Source organism: Lampetra fluviatilis, chromosome 76 (genome assembly GCF_964198595.1).
Source record: "Lampetra fluviatilis chromosome 76, kcLamFluv1.1, whole genome shotgun sequence".
Lineage (NCBI taxonomy): Eukaryota > Metazoa > Chordata > Hyperoartia > Petromyzontiformes > Petromyzontidae > Lampetra > Lampetra fluviatilis.
The window spans coordinates 3,589,081-3,599,080 of record NC_136350.1 but is presented as its reverse complement, the minus strand read 5'-3'; the positions used below and the strand labels follow the sequence as shown (position 1 = coordinate 3,599,080).

Sequence of the window (10,000 nt, the reverse complement as noted above, 5' to 3'; positions counted from 1 at the left end):
AACATCACCATCAACACCATCAACATCACCACTAACATCATCATCAACATCACCACCATCATCACCACCATCACCATCATCATCACTAACATCACCATTATCATCACCACCACCACTACCACCATCACCATCACCTCCACCATCACCACCATCATCATCATCACCACCACTAACATCATCACCACCTCCACCATCATCATCACCATCACCACCATCATCATCACCATCACCACCATCATCATCATCACCAGCACTAACATCATCATCATCACCATCAACACCATCAACATCACCACTAACATCATCATCACCACCATCACCATCATCATCACTAACATCACCATTATCATCACCACCACCACTACCACCATCACCATCACCTCCACCATCACCACCATCATCATCATCACCACCACTAACATCATCATCACCACCACCACCATCACCATCATCACAAACATCACCAGCACTAACATCACCATCATCACCATCACCACCACTAACATCATCATCATCATCACCACCATCATCATCATCACCACCATCATCACTAACATCAACATCACCATCAACACCATCAACATCACCACTAACATCATCATCATCACCATCACCATCATCACCATCACCATCATCACCACTAACATCATCATCAACATCACCACCATCATCACTAACATCACCATTATCATCACCACCACCACTACCACCATCATCATCACCTCCACCATCACCACCATCATCATCATCACCACCACTAACATCATCACCACCTCCACCATCACCACCACCATCACCACCATCATCATCATCACCAGCACTAACATCATCATCACCACCATCATCACCATCACCACCATCATCATCATCACCAGCACTAACATCATCATCATCACCACCATCATCACCATCACCACCATCATCATCATCACCAGCACTAACACCACCATCATCACCATCACCACCACAATGGGTGTGTCGTGCTGCTGCTGCTGCTGCTGCTTTGGGTGTCTCTGTGGTTGACGTTGCTTTGTTACCAGGAACACAACCACCACAACAACAACCACCACCACCACAACAACAACAACACCCACAACAACAACAACAACACCCACCACAACAACAACCACAACATCCACAACAACAACCACAACATCCACAACAACAACAGCCACCACAACATTCACAACAACCAGAACAACACCCACAACAACAACAACCACCACAACCACCACCACAACAATACAACCCCCACCACAACAACAACCACCACAACAAACCACCACAACAACCACCACGACAACCACCACAACAACAACCACAACAACAACCACCACAACAACAACCACCACAACAACAACCACAACAACAACAACCACAACAACAACAACCAGCACCAACAACAACCACCACAACACCCACCACCACAACCACCACAACCACTACAACCACCACAACCACCACCACAACCACCACCACAACCACCACCACAACCACCACCGAAAAACAACAAACACCAACAACAACCACCAACCATCACCAACAACAACAACCACCAACAACAACAACCACCAACAACCACCACCACCACTAACAACAACAACCACCACAACAACAACCACCACAACGTTGAGCCTAAGTTTGACCCGATGTGGGTGGTGGCGGTTAGTTGTGGTGGTTGTTTGTTGTGGTTGTTGTTGTTAGTGGTGGTGGTTGGTGGTGGTGGTGGTTGTTGGTGGTGGTGGTGGTGGTGGTTGGTGGTTGTTGTTGGTGGTTGTTGTTTTTCGGTGGTGGTTGTTGTTGTTGGTGGTGCTGGTTGTTGTTGTTGGTGGTGGTTGTTGTTGGTGATGGTTGTTGTTGTTGGTGGTTGTTGTTGGTTGTTGTTGGTGGTGGTGGTTGTTGTTGGTGGTGGTTGTTGTTGGTGTTGGTTGTTGTTGTTGGTGGTGCTGGTTGTTGTTGTTGGTGGTGGTTGTTGTTGGTGATGGTTGTTGTTGTTGGTGGTTGTTGTTGGTTGTTGTTGGTGGTGGTGGTTGTTGTTGGTGGTGGTTGTTGTTGGTTGTTGGTGGTGGTGGTAGTTGTTGTTGGTGGTGAACGGACGGGCCCGTTCTCACCGTGACGTAGCTCGTTATTTGTAATTAATCGATAATAGGTTTATTGATATTTTATATCCGGATCAACTTTTGTTATTGGACGGTCCTCGGTCGGTTGTTGTTTGTTGTTGATTGGTGGTGGTGATGGTGGTTGGTGGTGGTGGTGGTGGTGGTGGTTCGATTCAAACTTTCGCATTGTATTTAAATTAAGTTAAAACTTCTGTCAATTATTTAGAATCTGGAGGTTAAAAACCTCTAACTTGACACCACTCACTACGAGGGTGGTGATAATCTGGAGGGTAAAAACCTCTAACTTGACACCACTCACTATGGGGGTGGTGATAATCTGGAGGGTAAAAACCTCTAACTTGACACCACTCACTATGGGGGTGGTGATAATCTGGAGGGTAAAAACCTCTGACTTGACACCACTCACTACGAGGGTGGTGATAATCTGGAGGGTAAAAACCTCTGACTTGACACCACTCACTACGAGGGTGGTGATAATCTGGAGGGTAAAAACCTCTGACTTGACACCACTCACTATGGGGGTGGTGATAATCTGGAGGGTAAAAACCTCTAACTTGACACCACTCACTACGAGGGTGGTGATAATCTGGAGGGTAAAAACCTCTAACTTGACACCACTCACTACGAGGGTGGTGATAATCTGGAGGGTAAAAACCTCTAACTTGACACCACTCACTATGGGGGTGGTGATAATCTGGAGGGTAAAAACCTCTGACTTGGCACCACTCACTACGAGGGTGGTGATAATCTGGAGGGTAAAAACCTCTAACTTGACACCACTCACTATGGGGGTGGTGATAATCTGGAGGGTAAAAACCTCTGACTTGGCACCACTCACCACCTCCTCACCAGGTCTCACCACCTCCCTCACCCCCGACCCTTTATGATGTTCAGAGTGTAATCATGGCGCATTAGACGGTAGCGACTGTCGTTACCACCATCATCATCACCATCAACACCACCATCATCACCACCACCATCACCACCATCACAGTCGTTGTTGTTGTTGATGTCGACTTTGTGGAAAATATTTTGCCTTAAAAGTTCAAAAACTACGACGAGTGAGTGAGTGGGTGAGTGAGTGGCTGGGTGAGTGAGTCAGTGAGTGAGTGAGTGGGTGAGTGAGTCAGTGAGTGGGTGAGTAGGTGAGTGGGTGAGTGGGTGAGTAGGTGAGTGGGTGAGTGAGTGGGTGAGTGAATGAGTGGGTGAGTGAGTCGGTGAGTGGGTGAGTGAGAGGGAGAGAGTGGGTGGGTGAGTGAGTGGGTGAGTGAGTGAGGGGGTGGGTGAGTGAGTGAGGGGGTGGGTGAGTGAGTGAGAGAGTGGGTGGGTGAGTGGGTGTTGTATGGAGGTAAAAAAACCCTCTGATCTCACAACTATCACTAAAAATATCCGTTGTATGGAGGTAAAGAACCTCTGATCTCACAACTATCACTGCAAAAATATCCTTTGTATGGAGGTAAAAAACCTCTGATCTCACACCTATCACTAAAATATCCTTTTTATGGAGGTAAAAAACCTCTGATCTGACACCTATCACTGCAGAAATATCCTTTGTATGGAGGTAAAAAAACCTCTGATCTGACACCTATCACTGCAGAAATATCCTTTGTATGGAGGTAAAAAAACCTCTGATCTGGCACCTATCACTGTAAAAATATCCTTTGTATGGAGGTAAAAAACCTCGGATCTGACAACTATCACTAAAAATATCCTTTATGGAGGTAAAAAAAACCTCTGATCTGACAACTATCACTGCAAAAATATCCTTTGTATGGAGGTAAAAAACCTCTGATCTCACACCTATCACTGCAAAAATATCCTTTGTATGGAGGTAAAAAAACCTCTGATCTGACACCTATCACTGCAGAAATATCCTTTGTATGGAGGTAAAAAAACCTCTGATCTGACAACTATCACTGCAGAAATATCCTTTGTATGGAGGTAAAAAAACCTTTGATCTGACACCTATCACTGCAAAAAAATCCTTTGTATGGAGGTAAAAAAACCTCTGATCTCACAACTATCACTGCAAAAATATCCTTTGTATGGAGGTTAAAAAACCTCTGATCTCACAACTATCACTGCAAAAATATCCTTTGTATGGAGGTAAAAAAACCTCTGATCTGACACCTATCACTGCAGAAATATCCTTTGTATGGAGGTAAAAAAACCTCTGATCTGACACCTATCACTGCAAAAATATCCTTTGTATGGAGGTAAAAAAACCTCTGATCTGACACCTATCACTGCAGAAATATCTTTTGTATGGAGGTAAAAAAACCTCTGATCTCACAACTATCACTGCAGAAATATCCTTTGTATGGAGGTAAAAAAACCTCTGATCTCACAACTATCACTGCAAAAATATCCTTTGTATGGAGGTTAAAAAACCTCTGATCTCACAACTATCACTGCAAAAATATCCTTTGTATGGAGGTAAAAAAACCTTTGATCTGACACCTATCACTGCAGAAATATCTTTTGTATGGAGGTAAAAAAACCTCTGATCTCACAACTATCACTGCAGAAATATCCTTTGTATGGAGGTAAAAAACCTCTGATCTCACAACTATCACTGCAGAAATATCCTTTGTATGGAGGTAAAAAAACCCTCTGATCTCACAACTATCACTAAAAATATCCTTTGTATGGAGGTAAAAAAACCCTCAGATCTCACAACTATCACTGCAGAAATATCCTTTGTATGGAGGTAAAAAAACCCTTTGATCTCACACCTACCACTAAAAATATCCTTTGTATGGAGGTAAAAAAACCCTCTGATCTCACAACTATCACTAAAAATATCCTTTGTATGGAGGTAAAAAAACCTCTGATCTGACACCTATCACTGCAGAAATATCCTTTGTATGGAGGTAAAAAACCTCTGATCTCACACCTATCACTGCAGAAATATCCTTTGTATGGAGGTAAAAATCCTCTGATCTCACACCTATCACTGCAGAAATATCCTTTGTATGGAGGTAAAAAAACCTCTGATCTCACACCTATCACTGTAAAAATATCCTTTGTATGGAGGTAAAAAAACCTCTGATCTGACACCTATCACTAAAAATATCCTTTGTATGGAGGTAAAAAAACCTCTGATCTGACACCTTTCACTGCAGAAATATCCTTTGTATGGAGGTAAAAAAACCTCTGATCTGACACCTATCACTAAAAATATCCTTTGTATGGAGGTAAAAAAACCTCTGATCTCACACCTATCACTATAAAAATATCCTTTTTATGGAGGTAAAAAAAACCTCTGTTCTGGCACCACCAACTCCAAGGGGGTGGGAATCTAGAGGGAAAAAAACCTCTGAGTTGGCGTCGGTAGGTGATCAACTTTGTCGGTGGTTCGACCCCTGGCGCGGATTGGCTGAGCGCGGTGGAGACTTTGTCCATCAAAGGTGGACAATCAAATGGAGATTAAAGATGGACAAAGTTTGCCGACTGAGGCGTCACCCGGCAAAGTCGCTTCCTTTTGTTTCATTTCATGAGAATTTTATGAAACGATTACCTTCGCATGACGTTATCCTTCCTCCCACACCCTCTCGCGACTGCGATCGATAGTGGGTGACGTCATCATTTTGGGACGCGAAAGATTGCATGACGTCATCCCTCTCCAGGCTGCGAGCGCGGGGCGGTGACATCAGGAGAGGAAAAACCGAGGCCTCGGGGACGTCATTTCCCTTCGATGACGTCATCATCTCTTTCCAATCACGAGCCGTTAAATCCGAGGCCCCGATGACGTCACATCACCCGTTGAGGTCCCTTCCCGGCAGTGACGTCATCCCCTCGTTCGAGGCGCGTGCCGTCAAATCCGAGGCGTCGTGACGTCATCCCCGCCCGGTGACGTCACGCGGCAACTGCGGGCGATGGCGGCGCCCGTCAGCGGACGCGGCCTGGAGCAGCAGGCCTGAAGGGTGAGAGGGTGAGGGGGTGAGGTGAGGGGGGTGAGGTGAGGGGGGTGAGGGGGTGAGGTGAGGGGGGTGAGGGGGTGAGGTGAGGGGGGTGAGGTGAGGGGGGTGAGGGGGTGAGGTGAGGGGGGTGAGGGGGTGAGGTGAGGGGGGTGAGGTGAGGGGGGTGAGGTGAGGGGGGTGAGGTGAGGGGGGTGAGGTGAGGGGGGTGAGGTGAGGGGGGTGAGGTGAGGGGGGTGAGGTGAGGGGGGTGAGGTGAAGGGGGGTGAGGTGAGGGGGGTGAGGTGAGGGGGGTGAGGGGGGTGAGGGGGGTGAGGGGGGTGAGGTGAGGGGGGTGAGGTGAGGGGGGTGAGGTGAGGGGGGTGAGGTGAGGGGGGTGAGGTGAGGGGGGGGTGAGGTGAGGGGGGGGGTGAGGTGAGGGGGGGGTGAGGTGAGGGGGGGGTGAGGTGAGGGGGGTGAGGTGAGGGGGGTGAGGTGAGGGGGGTGAGGGGGGGTGAGGTGAGGGGGGTGAGGGGGGGTGAGGTGAGGGGGGTGAGGTGAGGTGAGAGGGGTGAGGTGAGGGGGGTGAGGGGGGGTGAGGTGAGGGGGGTGAGTTGAGGGGGGGAGGGTGAGGGGGGTGAGGTGAGGGGGGGTGAGGCGAGGGGGGAGTAGGCCTGAAGGGTGAGGGGTGAGGGGGGTGAGGTGAGGAGGTGGTGGTGAGGAGGGTGAGGTGAGGGGGGTGAGGTGAGGGGGGAGGGTGAGGGTGGTGAGGAGTGAGGGGGGTGAGGAAGCCTGAAGGGTGAGGAGGGTGAGGGGGGTGGTGAGGAGTGAGGGGGGTGAGGGGGGAGGGGGGTGAGGAGTGGTGAGGGTGAGCAGGCCTGAAGGGTGAGGAGGGTGAGGTGAGGGGGGAGGGGGATGAGGGGGGAGGGTGAGGGGGGTGAGGAGGCCTGAAGGGTGAGGAGGGAGGGGGGGGGGGAGGTGAGTGGGGTGAGGAGGCCTGAAGGGTGAGGAGGGGTGGGGGGTGAGGAGGAGGGAGGTGGGGAGTGTGAGGGGGGGGGGTGAACCACGACCTCCTGTGTACCAGGCGAGGTGGTCAACATCTCACAGCCACCACGACAACTCAGTCGCTTACCAACCCAAAACTCTGTCTCCTGCTTTGTGACTCTTTGTATCTCCCTGTCTCTCCCTCTCCCCATCAGTCCGTGAGTCCATCCGTGAGTGAGTCCATCAGTCCGTGAGTCCATCAGTCCGTGAGTCCATCAGTCCGTGAGTCCATCAGTCCGTGAGTCCATCCGTGAGTGAGTCAATCAGTGAGTGAGTCCATCAGTCCGTGAGTCCATCCAATCCGCCCGCCCGCCCGCCATGTCTTCCGGAGCTCCGTTCTCTCGCTCCGTCTCCGTGTCGGGCGGTGGCTCCGTGCCGTCCGGCCTGGGCGGAGGAGGAGGAGGAGGTCGAGGAGAGAAACGAGCGATGGGCGACGTGGCCGCTCCGGCGTCCACCACCTCGGCGTCGTCCTCGCCGCTGAAGCACTTCGTGACGGCCAAGCGCAAGATCAACGGCATCTTCCAGCAGCTGGGAGCCTACATCGGGGAGAGCTCCTCCTTCCTAGACGGTGAGGGGAGACACGGGGGGAGACACGGGGAGACACGGGGAGACACGGGGAGAGACACGGGGGGACACGGGGAGAGAGACACGGGGAGACACAGGGAGACACGGGGAGACACGGGGAGAGGGAGACACGGGGAGAGAGACACGGGGAGACACGGGGAGAGGGTGACACGGGGGAGAGAGACACGGGGGAGAGACACGGGGGAGAGAGACACGGGGGAGAGACACGGGGGAGAGACACTGGGGAGAGGGTGACACGGGGGAGAGAGACACGGGGGAGAGACACGGGGGAGAGAGACACGGGGGAGAGACACGGGGGAGAGACACGGGGGAGAGGGTGACACGGGGGAGAGAGACACGGGGGAGAGACACGGGGAGAGACACGGGAGAGACACGGGGGGAGACACGGGGGGAGAGACACGGGGGGAGAGACACGGGGGAGACACGGGGGGAGACACGGGGGGAGAGACACGGGGGAGACACGGGGGAGACACGGGGGGAGAGACACGGGGGGAGAGACACGGGGAGAGGGTGACACGGGGGAGAGAGACACGGGGGAGAGACACGGGGGGAGACACGGGGGGAGACACGGGGGGAGAGACACGGGGGGAGAGACACGGGGGAGACACGGGGGGAGAGACACGGGGGGAGAGACACGGGGAGAGGGTGACACGGGGGAGAGAGACACGGGGGAGAGACACGGGGGAGAGACACGGGGGAGACACGGGGGGAGACACGGGGGGAGAGACACGGGGGGAGAGACACGGGGGAGACACGGGGAGACACGGGGAGAGGGAGACACGGGGAGAGAGACACGGGGAGACACGGGGAGAGGGTGACACGGGGGAGAGAGACACGGGGGAGAGACACGGGGGAGAGAGACACGGGGGGAGAGACACGGGGGAGAGACACGGGGGAGAGGGTGACACGGGGGAGAGAGACACGGGGGAGAGACACGGGGGAGAGAGACACGGGGGAGAGACACAGGGGAGAGACACGGGGGAGAGGGTGACACGGGGGAGAGAGACACGGGGGAGAGACACGGGGGAGAGACACGGGAGAGACACGGGGGGAGACACGGGGGGAGAGACACGGGGGGAGAGACACGGGGGAGACACGGGGGGAGACACGGGGGGAGAGACACGGGGGAGACACGGGGGGAGAGACACGGGGGGAGAGACACGGGGAGAGGGTGACACGGGGGAGAGAGACACGGGGGAGAGACACGGGGGAGAGACACGGGGGAGACACGGGGGGAGACACGGGGGGAGAGACACGGGGGGAGAGACACGGGGGGAGAGACACGGGGGGAGAGACACGGGGGGAGAGACACGGGGAGATGGTGACACGGGGGAGAGAGACACGGGGGAGAGACACGGGGGAGAGACACGGGGGGAGACACGGGGGGAGACACGGGGGGAGAGACACGGGGGGAGAGACACGGGGGAGACACGGGGGGAGACACGGGGGGAGACACGGGGGGAGACACGGGGGGAGACACGGGGGGAGACACGGGGGGAGACACGGGGGGAGACACGGGGGGAGGGAGACACGGGGGGAGACACGGGGGAGACACGGGGGGAGACACGGGGGGAGAGACACGGGGGGAGAGACACGGGGGAGAGAGACACGGGGGAGAGACACGGGGGAGAGACACGGGGGAGACACGGGGGGAGACACGGGGGGAGACACGGGGGGAGAGACACGGGGGGAGAGACACGGGGGGAGAGACACGGGGGGAGAGACACGGGGGGAGAGACACGGGAGAGGGTGACACGGGGGAGAGAGACACGGGGAGAGACACGGGGGAGAGACACGGGGGGAGACACGGGGGAGACACGGGGGGAGAGACACGGGGGGAGAGACACGGGGGAGACACGGGGGGAGACACGGGGGGAGACACGGGGGGAGACACGGGGGGAGACACGGGGGGAGACACGGGGGGAGACACGGGGGGGAGACACGGGGGGAGAGACACGGGGGGAGAGACACGGGGGAGAGACACGGGGGAGACACGGGGGGAGACACGGGGGGAGACACGGGGGGAGACACGGGGGGAGACACGGGGGGAGACACGGGGGGAGACACGGGGGGAGACACGGGGGGAGACACGGGGGGAGACACGGGGGAGACACGGGGGGAGACACGGGGCCTACATCGGGGAGAGCTCCTCCTTCCTAGACGGTGGGGGAGACACAGGGAGACACGGGGGAGACACGGGGGGAGAGACACGGGGGGACACGGGGAGACACCGGGAGAGGGAGACACGGGGGAGGGAGACACGGGAAGACACGGGGAGACACGGCGAGAGGGAGACACGGGGAGAGGGAGACACGGGGGGAGAGACACGGGGGAGACACGGGAGACACGGGG

The 10,000-nt window shown here is 54.7% G+C and overlaps 1 long non-coding RNA gene across 1 annotated transcript in view; it reads left to right on the top strand.

The window, feature by feature from the left end:
• Positions 1-5,941: 5,941 nt before the first annotated feature.
• Positions 5,942-10,000, top strand: part of LOC144953426 (uncharacterized) — a 4,646-nt gene continuing 587 nt past the window's right edge. The window contains exons 1-2 of the long non-coding RNA XR_013640806.1: positions 5,942-6,046; positions 7,219-7,631. This is a non-coding gene — a long non-coding RNA (uncharacterized LOC144953426). The remainder of the gene's footprint in view (positions 6,047-7,218; positions 7,632-10,000) is intronic.